Raw genomic sequence first — 15,928 nt, 5'->3', positions numbered from 1 at the left:
TAGGGCCCAGACCCATTAGAAACCTGTATGTGGGCCTATGTAATTTATATGTGGAATTCATTTATAATTCCAAGCAACTCGGAATATACGCATCATGGCCCCCAACCACAGAGGTCAGCAATACTCCAAGGAGAAACTGGGTGCTGCATCCAGAGGATAACCTGAAATACCTTCTTGTATGTCCTCCCTGTTAATTGACACAGTCCAACCAACACGCTCTTACTCAGAAGATGATTTGACCTCCACTTCCCTGACCTTGCAGAAGCCAGCAGATAAAAACCAGGCAAGGACCCTTTAATCAACACAGCCAGCTCCTATAGGCTCTGTCAACCTCAGCTCTCTGCTGAGACAACATCCCTCTATTGCTGCAATAGGAAGGTGAACTCCAGCCAGAAGGGGCCACTGGGTCTGGACTTTCCTGGTTGCTCTTTAAAGAGATGTACCCTGATGTGCCCTAATCTCTCAAAAGAGACGTGACTTGACCATGAGCCCCAAGTCCCTTGGAACATTTGGATATGGTAGCTGTTCCCTTATAATGTGACACAGGAATGGTGGTCATCTTGTAATTTGTATGAAAAATCATAGAAGCATAAACTTTCTGACAATGAGACAATTGAATTCTCTACATAATAGAATAGTTCAGAAGAGAGATTAGCAATAAATTAGAAATGTATTTGTTATCATAGATCTATCTACATGTTCTTTATATAAAAACAGGATGAAGTTACCATATTGACTTGTGTGATGGATTTTTGTGCAATGGCTGGTCTTCTGAATAGCCTAACATGGGTTGACACAGCAGCTCAACAAGTTCTGGCTCAATCCTATCTTTAATTATTTACCCCAAGAAGAAACAAATATTGATATGCAAATATATTTGAGAAAGAAGTTTATCATAGCAAAAAATTCAATTCCACATCACTCCTCAACTTATGAAAACTACAAAATAGTTATGTGAACCAGCCCTATATGATTGCTGCCAAATAGATGTGATGTATATAGATCATAGCTGTAAGGTATGACATAAGAAACTTGTAGTGACTTGTAGGTGCTGTTCAGAGGTAACCAGGTCTAGTCAGTTTCAAAACAAGCCAAATTAAAATTATGGGTTTGAAGGATGGAGTGCAAAAGCCTGAAACACACTTGGGCTCATTCCAGCATGTGCATGTCATGCTAAACCATGGGTTAGCACAAAGTGCAAACACATGCTAAACCATGGGTTAGCATGAAGTGCAAACACATGCTAAACCATGGGTTAGCATGAAGTGCAAACACAGCAAATGGATTTATCTGGATTTCTGCCATTTGCTGGATCATTCTAACAGCAGTGCTCAACTGCTTTTTATGCATGATATAACTGCAGCCCCAAAGTGAAAATGTGGGTAAATGAGAAGAGGCATTTTTCCAGTCGGCCAATGCACAGGGATGGATTAAGATTTTTAGGAAGTTGGCAGGAGGAGTTTTGCAGTGGACAGCTGGAAAAATAATGCCACTAAGCTGTGCTGGGAATGGCAGGGAACTCAGCAGATGGAACAGGAGATTGATAATCATTGAGATCAACATTTTAGGGTTGTAGAATGTGTTCCTCTGGTTTTCGAAGCTTTAAGGTTCTACATTTCATTTTCACTAGCAACAGAGTATTTTTTTTCTGTTAACTATTTCATGCCTACAATTGCTTTTTTGGCAGTTTCACATAAAAGAAGAAAGCAATCCAACAGGATTTCTAATTAGAAATTTAAAACTCCTATGTGGCAAAAATTAAAAAAAATCCTGGGTGAAAAAAATATTTCAGTTGTTCTGTCACCCTCCCAACCCACTAATTTTCTCTTCTGAAGCCACCTGATACATTATTTCTGAAGTTTAAATTAGAAGCTTTCATTACAGCAATGGATGACTTGGCCTGGACATTTTCTATCTTGGAGAAGCTTCGTGTGCTGGGGATTTACTGCAACAATTCTTTGTCTTAGGAAACAACTTAGGTTTATCTTGTTAAGTAACTGCAGGTTAGATGTGAACATTTTCCAAACCAAGGCAGAGCCATTTAAGAAGGCAAGAGCCATCTGGCAACAAGCCCTAGAAAATAAAGTCAATCTAGTGCATTATTCACAAGGAACCTAGCTGAGATCAACCTGGAACTAAGTAATTAACAAACCCTGACAGATTGTTGCTAAAGGACCAAGAGAACATTTCTTTCCTCATCTTCAGAATAACTCTTATGTGATTGGGTAATGGCTCTACATGGACTAATGCAGAATTATTTGGACACAGTGAATTGCATTTTATATTTTCCTCCCTATTCTTGTTCTAAACTTACTTACGAAAGGATATTAGCAGCATGTAGCAGCCATATCCAGCAGCTTCTGATCTGATCTTTATTATTTCGCAAGGGGTTTTTTTTCAGCCGGAACTCGCTGGAACTCAGTTCCAGAACCTCTCAGGTGGGGGCCATTACCATTATAAGAGAACAAAGAAGTCATACATAGTGAGTTCCAGCACCTCTTTTTCCAGAAAAATAGCACTGATTATTTCTAATAGCTTGCTAAAATAACGCTGGCCAAATCGTGGTGTTCCCCACCCCCATGCAAGGAAACATGGATCTATTAACACAATCCTAGGAATGAGTGGGCTTTCTGACATGCCTGTCAGGATGCAGTCAGACATTATCTTTACTCTGTGGTGATGGCAACTGTCACAAAGAAAAAAGCAAGAGTAAGTGACTCTTCATGGTGCTTACTATAGAAGGCCTTGCTCTTCTACTAGTTCCAGTGCAAACTATAGCCAGTTAAAAGTGCTTGAAGGGAGTGTAGAGCAGGGCCAGTGAGACGTGTGGCATGGGGACGCCTAGTCAGTGTCTCAATGGCCAGGTAGAGAAAACTGAAGGGACTCACTTGCCCCTAAAACCTGAGGTTCCCCACCCCTGCGTCACTCAGTGTTAAAGAAGTGGTCCTATTGCATGGATGGGAAAACTTTCATAGCACAGAAGGTAATGTTCAGAACAAGGGGCTAACTGGGAACTGCACAATGAACCAAATGGCCGTGGCTAATTTAAGATTTGCGGCCATGTAAAATAGTATATCATGAATGTACTAAATGTCAGCTGACTAGTTCATACCCTCCAACATTTCTCAGAGGAAAATAGGGACACGAGCACAGAAAAATTTGAATTTCTGTATTGCATTTAGAGAAGCCTGAGGAAAAAGATATGGGGTATCCTAATGTTTATTTTGGGGTCCAGGGACATAAAAACTTTTGAGTTCAGGGATACATAAACTTCCCTTAAGTGTTTTGAAATTCTGAGCAAATTAGGAATGTGTAAGCAATTGCAGCATCCTGGTGCTGTGTTGATTCCTAGATGGATCAGGTGCACAGACAGCCACCCCCTGGCATCCCCTCCCCCAGCTGCGACTCCTCCTCACCCAAATGCACAAAAGGGGGAGAGTTATCAGATTTCAAAAGGCACCACCAATTTACCTCATGGGAGAGATCAATGCCTCCCCCCTGTCCACATGAGAAACCAAGAAGGAAGGGGCTTTGGAGGCATGTGTTTTTGTTCCAGTGAACCCCTCCCCATTTCCTCAAATCCCCTTCATCTCTAGAAATCTAGTCTTGTTCATTTTAAGTCATAGAAAGAGCCAAGCTTTGGGATCAGAACTCTCTGTGTCTCTCTCAAAGCAGGAGCCAAAGAGGAAATGCACACTACACACACAGGTGGCAGCGGCTTAGAGACACTTCAGATTCTCAAATGAAACTGGCAATGAAAGCACTCTGCATTCGGGACAACATGAGAATTCATGGTGACTTAAAGGTTTTCGTGATGGTCTCAGCATTTTCAGGGCAGTTGGAGACTATGCTAGTTTTACCTATATACAACATTAGACATTATAAGCTGGAGTAGTTAAAAGGTTTTCAAAAAAGAAACAAAGGAAGGAACTTTTACTGTAAAATTATATTTTGCTTTGTCTTTAGAGCTCTTCCTCATGAACAAGCACAAAAAGAAGGTTGTTTAAAAGACAGAAAGACTTTGATATTTTCCCATCATATTCCCCACTTCTACCCTTTCAAAATATCAAAGAGAATGAATAGACCTGCCAGGGTACACAGTGACTAGAACATTCACTGCCTTCTGAAACATAACCCAATAACTTATGTGTGGATGGAGGTGATCTGGGAGTCAAAGTGCTGTCGTATTTCTGCCCAGTGTGAAAAATACCTGAAGAGCTGCCAATGGTAAATAGGATAAATGTCACAGAATGCTCTACAGAGCAATAATTGAGGGCATCCCTGATGTGCCTCCTCCATTAGTCAGATACATTTGTTACTACAGTATACTTGCAGCACTGCATACCTTAATGAGTTCATCAGCAGGTTTAGAAACAAATGGGCAGCTCTCTTGTTTACCTCCGTAAATCTTATTGTCTTTGCTTCTAGGGACTTGGCACTTGGTCTGCTGTTTAACTTGGAACTCGTTTCAATAATGTATATTGTAGATAGCTCAGGGTATTCTCTGTATCCTTCTTTAAGCAGATAGCAATAAGCTACTGCTAGAGGGTTTACAGGAGCCAGCAAAGACGTAGCTTTAAATCCCAGCTCAGAAATAAAATAAATGTGCCGGGGCCTTCGTCAAATTTCTGGTAATGAACATTTCTATGTATCAACTGAAGAGAGGCCTCAGGCTCTTGTGGGTAATTTAGCAAAATATTGCATGGATTAAGCCTGCACACAATTTGTTGGATTTTTTCATGAGAGAATAATTCACTGAATTACATGTAATTTTGTAGCACTTAGCTGTACTGTACAGTATGTGCCTTTGCTTTTCCTTCATGGAACACAAGAGATAATGAGCTAGAGAGATAATCATATTTGATGGACGTTTATCTATGAAATAATTTATATATATAAATATGCTTTTTTCTAAAAACATTCAAAAAATGTTTAGGGTGCTTTCATTTTGACTCAATAAAATCACCATTTTATAGTTCAAATCAGGGGGGGAAATACAGTAAATGGACAAAAGTACAAAGATTCACAAAATGTTTAGGGGTATGCATACCCTTGCGTACCCCCAGAAAAAAGCACTGTGTGTGTATGTGTGTGTGTATACTAGATGCCACCAACAAATTTTAGAAGTGGTCTGGGAGCCAAAGATATGCTTGGGTGGGGTTTAGACCTGCCCTACACACACAATGGTTCAACACTCCTGATTTAGTGCAACAAGTAGTACTAACAATTACCGGTATTCGTTTTGCTATCATCAATACAGTAGACAATAAACATGAAAGGAATAGTTCAATATCCAGTCTATCTGTACAAGATACCTAGAGGACACAACATATGTGCATTTATTAAACTCACACTTGCCAATGTGCTGATAAAGCAGAAGTAGATGTTAACTAAAGAAGAATGTGGAAGCTCTACACTGCTTGAAAGCTGCTATATTAAGGGGTATATTAAACAAACAAACATAATCAGAATGTATTTCCCTACTCTACTTCTCTGCTACTTTTTCTTTCATACTAACTGGTTTTCCATAACATAGTTATTGTTTGAAATGTGGATCTGCCATTCTTTTAAAGAAGGCTTAACTGAGTTATTGTTTGCCTTTTAACCAAATAATCAATTAATCAATTGCATTTCTTTGTTGCGGGTTGATATTGTACTTTGTAGCAACATCGCCATAAATTCCTTGCTGTATCTGCTATCATTTTCTGTAACCTTTCCCTGACACCTTATGTTTGGTAGGGGTATGAAGGAAAAGAGATTTGTTTAAATGTGGGTGGTGTCTTTGCTGCTTACTTGCTGCCACCAAAGTAAAGTGAATTCTGGCAGCAAATCTCACAACTGTTCAACTAATCTGAATGGGGAGACAGAATAACATAAATATGTCTCGATTTAGGTGCAGTTATACCATTTGTGAGTTCCATTACTATGTGATTACCAGGGAGAGGGGAGGAACAACTTGCATAAGCAAAGGCCTAGCACATTCTATACAACTACCCTGTTGTTTTGGTCCCTACAGCAGAATATTCCCCTGATTTTCCAGTTTTCAGATTTGGATCGTCACACCCAGTGTGACCTTGGGGTCTCAAATTTCAGCAGTGCCTTGTGCCAAAATTTGGTGCCCCCCCCCCCCATGTTCCATTCTACATCATAGTCGCAGTGCCCCCAAAGCTCTGGTCATGCTTCCACTGTTTCTGGGGTGAATTTCAAACCGCCTATTTTGTAGTGATCTGGATTCAAAGTTTAAACTCCACTTCTACGCTGGAGCCTGACAATGAGGCAAGCTTGGGGTGGGGGGCAGTCCAGAAGTCATTAAAGAAAATCATATTTTCTTTCCTGTGCCTTTTCTGTGGTGCATTTTGCTCTCTGTAATTGTAGCAGGCCCTACTCAGTTACAATTTCTTAAATGCTGTTGCATTGTTGAACACAACCAGCAACCCAAAACAACTGCAACAATTTAAAAACTGCTAACTCCCGGAAATGGCAGGGGAGTTGTAATACATGTAATACATAAAAAGAAGTCAACAAAGATATTCTCAATTTTGTTGCTTTATGTGTCTTTTTTGTACTCTAGAACAACATGAAACACATATTGTTGCCACATATGATGCTTCAGGAATCTGTACATGTGGATTTATTTGGGGGGGGGGGGGTTCCTCATGTATGCACATGAACTTCACCAAAAATAAAAACCATTTTAAAAGATAGAAGTACAGTGGTACCTCGGTTCTCAAACGTCTCCGTTCGGAACCTGAACACCGAAAACCCAGAAGTAAATGCTTCCATTTTCAAATGCACCTCAGAAGTCGAATGGCTTCTGCTGCGTGTTTTTCAAATTTCACAACTGAATTTGCAGACAGCCCTTTGCGCCTTGGTTTTCGAACATTTCGGAACTCGAACGGTCTTCCAGAACAGATTACGTTTGAAAACCGAGGTACTACTGTAGTTGGAATTTTCTAAGCTTTCTATCCTTCTGTGCCTTGTAAGATCACAGGTCAATCAAAAATGAGGTCATAGTACACTGCCTATTGTGCTTTCACACTCAGCTCACTGCTATTCCTCACACATTGGTCAAAACAGAGGACATCTTTCAACAGAATTATATGCAATAGCACTTAAACCAAATTAAAGATGCATAGGTTTACAGCTTTTGTCTGTTTTCTAATCACCTACAGAATGGTTCCTGTCTAGTATTATGTTGGGAAGAAGCTATAGTACGGGGTAGACAAGTATTGTATGGACATCTAATACAGGCATTTTGTTTGCCATGCAGCTCAGTCCTATGTATGCTTACTCAGAAGTCTGACTAAAGTCCGTGTGTCTTACTCCCAAGTAAATGAGCACAGGTTTGCATTGGAGTCAGAGCAAGCAAGCAACTAGGGGCACCAATTGTGTGCAGCTAGGATTTTTTTTATTTCTCTTCTCAGTGGCAATCAGAGGAAAGACCAATCTGGTAGGACCTGGCTGACTTGCTGGCTATTTCGCACACATACACACAGTTCTTTGCAGGTGGCTGGAAGATGGGAAGTCATTGTTCACAATGCTAATGATACCCAGAGGAATGAGACTACAATCTGGATAGCTGTTCAGGAAAGCAACAGCATCCAAAGCTTCTACAGTTTGAGAGATCTGGAGGCAATTTGGCACATCTATCTACCAAAGAGCATGTTCAGATTTTACAATCCAGTTACCAGTCTGAGCTCCACATATGCTTTGAAGGAAATCTAGGCTACTAAAATTATAAGAGCTGTAACTGAGTTGCTGAGGTGGGGGAAGCAAAAAAAAAACACCCAGTTTTTGAGGGAAAAACAGAAAGGGGTGGATTATCAGTTGCTTACAAGAGAGTTCACAGAGTTGTATAATGCATCCCAACTGCCTTTAGGAATGCATTCACGTGGAGACCATAAACATGCAACCTAGAACCCCCACAGATTCAGCTGTAGCTTCCCAGCAGCAGTTCCCACAATTGTGGAAGTATGTTTTTCAGCTGCTGTCTTCACTGGAATCACTTCTGGGAAGCAGCATCTGCATCCATGAAGGACCCAGGTCACATATTACATTCTCCATATGAGTGATTCCCTTGGAATAATCAAGGGACATTGCTTTAAGAAGATTTCTACTCTCAGTTGTGACACGGTGTTGATAAATCATTGGCTTTTTCTGAACATCTCTGGACACTCTGCAACCTCTCATGCACTGCACTAATCTTACCCTCCCTCTCAGTGCTGTAAACACTCCTGTTCCCTTCTCTTTTCTGTTTACCTGCAGTGAGCACATGGGAGGTCATGTGAGCTGCCACTCCAAAGCTGAAAGATCAGTTATGATCTGCTCATGGACATCAGAAGGGTAGTGAGCAGAGTAGGGAACATGTCACCCTTAAGTCAAATATAGGGCCTAGAACAGGGGCAGGGAACCTGTAGCCACCCAGTTGTCACTTGACTCCCAACTCCCATCAGCTCCAACTAGCAAGGGATTATGGGAGTTGTAGTCCAGTAATGTCTGGAGACAAAGAGGTTTTCCACCTAACTTAAAACCTAGCTTTCTTCAGAAAATGTGGATTGGTATGATTTTGCTGCATACACTCCTTAGACAAGCATTCCTCAACTTTGGGTCCTCAGGACTATGACTACCGGCATCACCAGCCAGCATGGTCAGTGGTCAGGGGTGTTGGTAGTTGTAGTCTAATGACATGTGAGAACCCAAGATTAGGAAAGGCTGCCTTACACTGCATTTGAATCCATATAGTATTCTATAGAAGAAGTAGAATCCTGGTGTATGTCATTTGTGTGAAAGAATCTCACAAGAATCACAAGAATGTAGAGGTTTGTGGTAATGTGCATGGCAGGAGTGGGCGTGGGGAGGTGAACCTGAGTTCTCCACTCTAGCACTGCATTCCGGATATAAACTTCAGATTCCGCCTAAAACATTGCTGTGTTTGGCTCCCCGATTGTGGAATGCTCTCTCAAGAGAGACTCGCCTGGCACCATCATTAAAAGTCTTTAGAAGCCAGGCAAAAAGATTATTCTTTACCCAGGCCTAAATAATCTATGGCCTGTGAAAGTATGTGTGAGAGTACTGTTAATATTGTGATTATTTTACTATTAGGCTGTCTGTCAGTATGCTTTTTGAGTGTTTTTGTTATGATGTTTTGTAATGTGTTTCTAACGTACACCACCCTAAGATCTTTTGATAAAGTGTCTTGTATAAATTTTATTAATAGTAGTAGTAGTAGTAGTAGTAGTAGCAGCAGCAGCAGCAGCAGCAGTAAAGCAAAGGGCTCTCAAGCTTCATCACAGCCAGCTTCCTCAAGGAAAGAGGAGAATGGTTCAAGCCTCCTCAGAAGTGACCAGAATAAAACAAAGATGGATGACTTACTAACAGTGTTCACACTTGTAATTAGTCTGGAGGAAGCAGGTCAAAGTTTGACCTCCTGCATGTTTTTAAGCCCCTGAGGGAAGAACTCTTAGGAAGCAATAAGCTGCATGAGGTTTGCACTCCTCTTCTGTATATTATATTGCTTTGAAGGGGTGGATTGGCCCTTTGTTAGCAAGAGTTTGTAGGGTAGCCTGGTTTACAAACTGAGGGATGCTAGGTGGGATGCTAGCTTAGGAACCAGAGGTTATAGCTTTCAATGTCCAGTTTGCCACATCCACAAGCCTTTCTGCTTCTAAAAAGACAAACCCCCAGTCAAGGTTGCCAAAGGGTTTATTTGTGTGCCCAGTACTGTATACCTGGATTGGGCCCTGCAACCCACTTGTAAATGAGGATACATATTTGTGTTCCCTTTTGCAGGTGGAATGGAGGGACCCAAAAATAAATCAGTGACCGCACACATAATAAAATGTTTGAGAGACAGAATATGAAAAGGTGAAGCATTTCACACAATTTTATTTCTGTATTAGAAAATACTTAACCTGTTGAATTTTTGCCTGCTGCACCATGGAAGTCAGAAGAACCTTGCTTTACCCCAATGCCAACCCTAAACTTTTATAACATTCCTTCTAGGAGTGCTAGAGCCTTCATTTCAAGGGTATCCTCCAAATCACACACCCCCCCCCCCAGCATTCTGCCTCCTTTTCATATATTTGCAGAAGGATATAGTAAGCCCCTGAGAGAGCTTTGGTTTTGCAATAAGCAAAGGTTATGATACTAACGCAAGAAAAAAAGATAGGACTGCCTGAGCTCTAAGCTTTTGAAAGAGTGGCAGTTGTAGTCTCTTCATCACTGTTGCAGCACTTATTATAAATAGATGTGGATGTGCAAAAAACAAGGCAATGTCTTTAATTGCTCCCAATACTTGTAACAGAGGCTCCAACCAAGTGAGAGGATACCACACTCTTTCACATGCACAGAAGTTTGACGGGGAATATTCAAATTATTTCAAATGGGTGGAAAAATTACCTGAAAAGCTTCAATTTGAATAAGCACTCTGAAAACAGGAAAATGAGCTGCCAAAAAGGTGAAAGACATAAACTACTGTTATGTATTTTCAACTCTCATCTGCCTCATTATGGCATCCCTCATTTCAATATGGTGGGAGGTATAAGGGAAAGGGCAATTGGGTCTAGAAAGAACTCTCTTTTTTGTTGTTTCTCACAACTTACAATTCTGATATTATATATATGAAGCACATACACGAACATCCAACCAACACAGATATATAATATATATCCATGTATACCAGTTTATCTCCAGGACCTCCGTACAAATTGCCCAGGCTTATGCCCCAGAGAGGTTACCTCAGTGTTGCTAACGCAGCAAAAACAACACAATTATGAGTTACCGGTCTCTGCAGTCACAGCAGGTGCTGTGATTCTCCAGTAGTTTGACTTCACCCTGGAGGTGAACTCCATTGTCTCTTGAGACAGACTGATGCCAACAATATCAGTATACCCAATGCTGTGTTGGAATTTGAACACAGTTCTCCCTAGAGAACTGCAATATTTAAGTGACTTGCAATATTTAAAAGTAGCCAGAACCAATGGCCAAATGAATGAATGAAGAGAAAAACTCCTGTTCTTATATCATTTTTAAAATACTCTTTAGTTTTTACAAGATGACATAACAGAGAAGGGAAGAAATATGACTCTATTGATTGATAAGTGCTGCTGAACTCTATTCCTTCCAGAAACCGAGCCAAAATCTATTTCCAGGAAATCCTTTTCTCTCTCTCTCTCTCTCTCTCTCTCTCACACACACACACACACACACACACTTGCCATTTGCTCAGGGACACTTACTACTGCTGCACTTAATGGACTGTAATAAAATAAACTGCTTCCTATTAGCAAAGAGGATCTTGTCATCAGCTGTGTAATGCCATTTTATTATAGCTCATGAAGCATCTAAAGGAAGCAATACTTGAAATGGTTAAGGCTGGAGTATGATAATGCATTTGTCCCTGAATGTCCAAATGCCTTTCCCCAAAGAAACGACAACAAAGTACTGTTTTCTTGTGCACCATGCTCTCCTACAGTAAATCCCCATCTCTGTCATCCATTGCTGGATTCCAACAATTCCCTTAATTTACCACCTTCCCTTTCTGGTGATCCTTTGCTTTCATTGGTATTCTGGCTTAAAAGTGGAAATCTACAATAAATAGAGGTAACAGATTAGTTCGCAGGAGTTTAGAGGAAGATAGCACCACAAATTGTGAGCTACTGTTGCCCTGGTAAATTGCCAGAACATGGCCTTCTGATAACCTTTGTCTGAAGGATGCTTCCATAACCGTTAAACTTATGGGAAGAATAAGGAACCAGGAAGAAAGAATCTTTAATAAAGACTGAAAATCTGAAAATTTACTGTAAACAACTGAAAACATTAGCAAGGTTAATGTAAAATGAGCAGTAAAGAAAACTCAATTATTGTGGAAATGCAGTAGCAGAGATAAAACGAAAGGGAGCACAGATGGGGTGAGGGGAAGTCAACTTGATGTTATTTTGGGTTTTGTATGTTTTGTTGGGAAATGATAAATAAATTTATATTTTAAAAATCCTAAAAAGGGATGTTCCTCTAAACTTACAAAAAAAAAAAAAATCTAGTGACAATTCTTCCCTAGATTCCTGAAGCATTCTCTTCTTTAGCCTCCCAAATAAGGTCTCAGAAGAGGCTGTGAAAGCTTTGAAAACACAAATGGGGCCAGAAGATCTTGATGATCAGCAGTTTGGTAGGATGCACCACTCCTTGTTAAAGTACTCTAAGCACTTTGGCTTCCCCTGCATGCAGCTTATATTGTCCAGACATCTTTAGCCAACTTAATCTATTCAATTCCATTTCCACTCCTTCCAATTCCATTTTTCCCCCTTCAATGTAAGCAGCCTGCCTACAGGCATGTTGTGTTTAATTTCCTTGTGTGTCACATACAGCAAGGGTCTGCCTTACCTTTTCCTGGCAGCCCTGATGGGAAGTACTGTATCTTGTGGATGTCAACTGCTGGTGTTCCCTTTCTTGTTTCATTCTAGGGATTCACTTCAGGATTTCCCTCTCAATTGAGACTGGCTGACAGCCAGCTTCTGCCTCCTCCAAACTGACAGTACCAATAATTAGCATCTTCTACCTCATGCATTGTGTATTCTCCCCTCACTTTGGAACATTTCAGGTTTGTTTCAACAGGCACTCGGATCTCCTGGCTTTTATGCGGGAAAATTTAAAGCTAGTCAGCTTCAACTGCTCAGGAGCTTTTCTCTCTGCTACCCTACTATCAGGGGTCTGTTGATGCAGTAATACTAACTGAAGTTCCTCCACAAGTACTGGAATTAAAGGAGAGCCAGTGTGGTGTAATGGTTAAGAGTGATAGACTCATAATCTGGTGAACCGGGTTCGCGTCTCCGCTCCTCCACATGCAGCTGCTTGGGCCAGTCACACTTCGCTGAAGTCTCTCAGCCCCACTCACCTCACAGAGTGTTTGTTGTGGGGGAGGAAGAGAAAGGAGAATGTTAGCCACTTTGAGACTCCTTAGGGTAGTGATAAAGCAGGATATCAAATCCAAACTCCTCTTCTTCTTCTTGAGACCCACTGTCACTTCAATAGCCTTCTTCCACATACAAGGATTCTAGCACAATATATTATAAAATGCCATGCTAGTTCATCAGCTCTCATGATTATACTGTAAGGATCATCCTGTAACAATTTCAGGCTTATTATTAAGTAATACTGTATTGGCCCAAATAAAAGCCGCACCCGCAAATAAGCCACACCTTTAAAATTGAAGGGGGGAAAGAGAAAAAGACAATACCCGGGCTGCTTCCTGGGGAGGTGCCTCATCGATTTGCCAGCAGCCTCCACCTGCCTCCCCCCTTCGTTCTGACAGCTTGGGGGAGTCTTGGGAGTGGCGGGCAGGCAGCGCGCCATTGCCCCACACTCCCAGGCAGCTCTCGGGGGTGGGGGGGAGCCACACTATTTTGCCAGTGGCCTCCTCCCTTCCCCCCCAATGGCTCAGGGCAGGCTTGGAAGTGGCAGGCGGGTGGCGTTGCCCCACGCTGCTTCCGGGGGGGGGGGGGAGCCGCTTTGCCGGCAGTGTAAGGTCACAAATATAAGCCGCACTTTAACTTTTCACTGTCAGAATTTGGGGGGAAAGTGCAGCTTATATTTGGGCCAATACGGTACATTATATTATCTTGCCCTTCTTTCACAGAGGTGAGGATCCCCTCCCCTAATGCTTTCCCTCACAACAGCTCTGGGAGTTAACAGCAGCTGGAGGGAATGTGACTGACCCAAGCTGCAGAAATCTGAACCAGGGTTTCCCCCAGTCATGGTTCAACACAAAGGCAGAGGATTGTTGAGACACTATTCTTCATGCCATAAAATTCCATTTTATGAAATATTTTGAGTTGTGTTAGTGCATGATTCCCTCTACTTACTGCCATGAATGATTATTTATCCTTCTTATTTATATCTAGTAAATAGACGGGGGAAAGAAGCATCTGAGAAGAAACATGCTTCTTATGGTCTGGATCATATGCTAAGTACCAGCCATGCTAACAGTAGTGGTGAGCTGGTTGCTCACTGCCACATAAGTTTTCTTAGTTCAGATACATTGAGATAATGATATTGACATGGGATTGCTGTGGAATAACTGAGAAATTCCTCCCACAAGAAAAGAAAAGAAAAACCAGGATGCATGCCAACATTAAGTATTTCCAGAAGGTCTGCAGACAGTATGTAGGCTGATAAATATTTTCTGTCCGTAGTGTGCTTATTCCAGTAGAGTATGAGGCATCCACCCTGCCCCTTCCTTCCCTTTAACTCCCACCACTACCCAAACTTATCAGCATTTCTTGAATATTTCCAATACCTTCCCTTGTTTTGAAAAACTATGCTGGCTGTGGGTTGCATCACCACAATATCTGATACAGTTAAATGCTATGCTTTTTCTTATGATTAAATAACCCTATCTTACTTTGCTGTCCAACAGAGACACAATCAAGAACTGCAGTTATCTGTCCTTCTCTCAGGTAAGGAATTAATCTGAATAGCAAAGCCTGAGACTATCTTTCCTGCAGATCCTAATGTGAGTTAATCAGGCCATCACTGTGGTGGGGGATGCACACTACGTGAACCGCCTCCTATTGCTCGGCAATGAATGCAACACAGTTGACCTAATTGAATCACGGCATTTAGACTTCAACCACAAGAAGATTGCAATTTCTCTCTATAGATTAATTTCATTTGCACCTGTGGAATCCTAGAGGCCCTGGGTTTTTTCTTCTCTGCATGCTGGAAGGGAAAAAACCAAAAACTAACCAAGCTAAACAAACCAAGTTTTTCTATGGAAGTTGGATGACAGAAGCTCCTAGTATGATTGCTACCTCCCAGTCCCCTGATTTCTACCAAATGTGTGTGCTGCTCAGCAGATTATGACTTTGTAGACTGACTGGTTCTATCCTGAACTGAAAACCACATGTCATTTTTTCCTTACTGGTTTCTAGTTGCAAGCCTGAAAGAAACCAAAATCCAATTGACTACCACCATCTATGTAAGGTTAATAATCTCTAAGAAATAGAAAACTGAAGCCTGGTTTGTCAAACCACAGTATCCGCCTAACCATTTAGGAAATCTCTTTAGCCAGGGGAGGAGAGCACTTGAGCTTATCCCTTGTTCCTGCTACAATAAATCATACTTTTCTAGAGTGAGTAGTGCCATTGCTGTGCCTCAGTGGGCTTTTCTGGAACAATGCACATTCAGATCTGACTGGCTCTCAGAACCACCATCTCCTGTGCTTGGTGCTGGCCATTGGATTGAGGAAGAGAAAAAACAGCAGCCACCTGTCACCTATTGGAGCTGAGCAACCACTCCACTCCCAGCTCACTGCTGCACCATCAGCACCACCTGCTCAGAGCAGAAGGGACGTCTCTGGCAATTCATATTACATATTGACACCTAACTAATATATTGACCTCCCTGCCCATCATGGCTAAAATACATTTTTAGATAATTATACTATCCATCACTTCATGGCTGGGGCTATACTTCTGTGAATAAGCTTCTGCCACAGCTAGCCTACTACAGCTAGCATATACACCAGTTCCCTCAGCAGCTCACTTATTGCTTCCTTTCCTATATCTCCTTTTCTATCTTCTCACAAATAAACTCCTGACTAAAACTCCTGAGTTGGTTACACCTTCTCAACACATCAACCAGTTCTGGTAGAAAGCCTGGTGGAAAGCAGCAAAGCTTAACTTGGGGTGCCTTACATCTACTTGTATATATCCAAAGCAGATCAGTTTTCTTCAGAACAGCCAGAGGTGAGTTATTCTTGGCTCTCGTACTGCTTGCTACTTCCAACAATTAGTTCAGTGATTTTGCTTTACAAGTCACATAAAATACATTTGCTAGCAACTTGAGGTTTATATCCCCGATTAATTCCTCATGTTGCTAATTGCAGAAGCATATATATTTGGCTACAATGTTGCCGTGTGATTTCACAGTAATA

At 41.4% G+C, this 15,928-nt stretch overlaps 1 protein-coding gene across 6 annotated transcripts in view; it reads right to left on the bottom strand.

The window, feature by feature from the left end:
* Window positions 1-15,928, bottom strand: part of KALRN (kalirin RhoGEF kinase) — a 427,958-nt gene that overhangs the window by 161,161 nt on the left and 250,869 nt on the right. The window lies entirely within an intron of this gene.

This window comes from Podarcis muralis, chromosome 1 (assembly GCF_964188315.1).
Source record: "Podarcis muralis chromosome 1, rPodMur119.hap1.1, whole genome shotgun sequence".
Classification (NCBI taxonomy): Eukaryota; Metazoa; Chordata; class Lepidosauria; order Squamata; family Lacertidae; genus Podarcis; species Podarcis muralis.
Note: the sequence above shows the minus strand (reverse complement) of the source record. Positions and strands in the feature narration are given on the sequence as shown.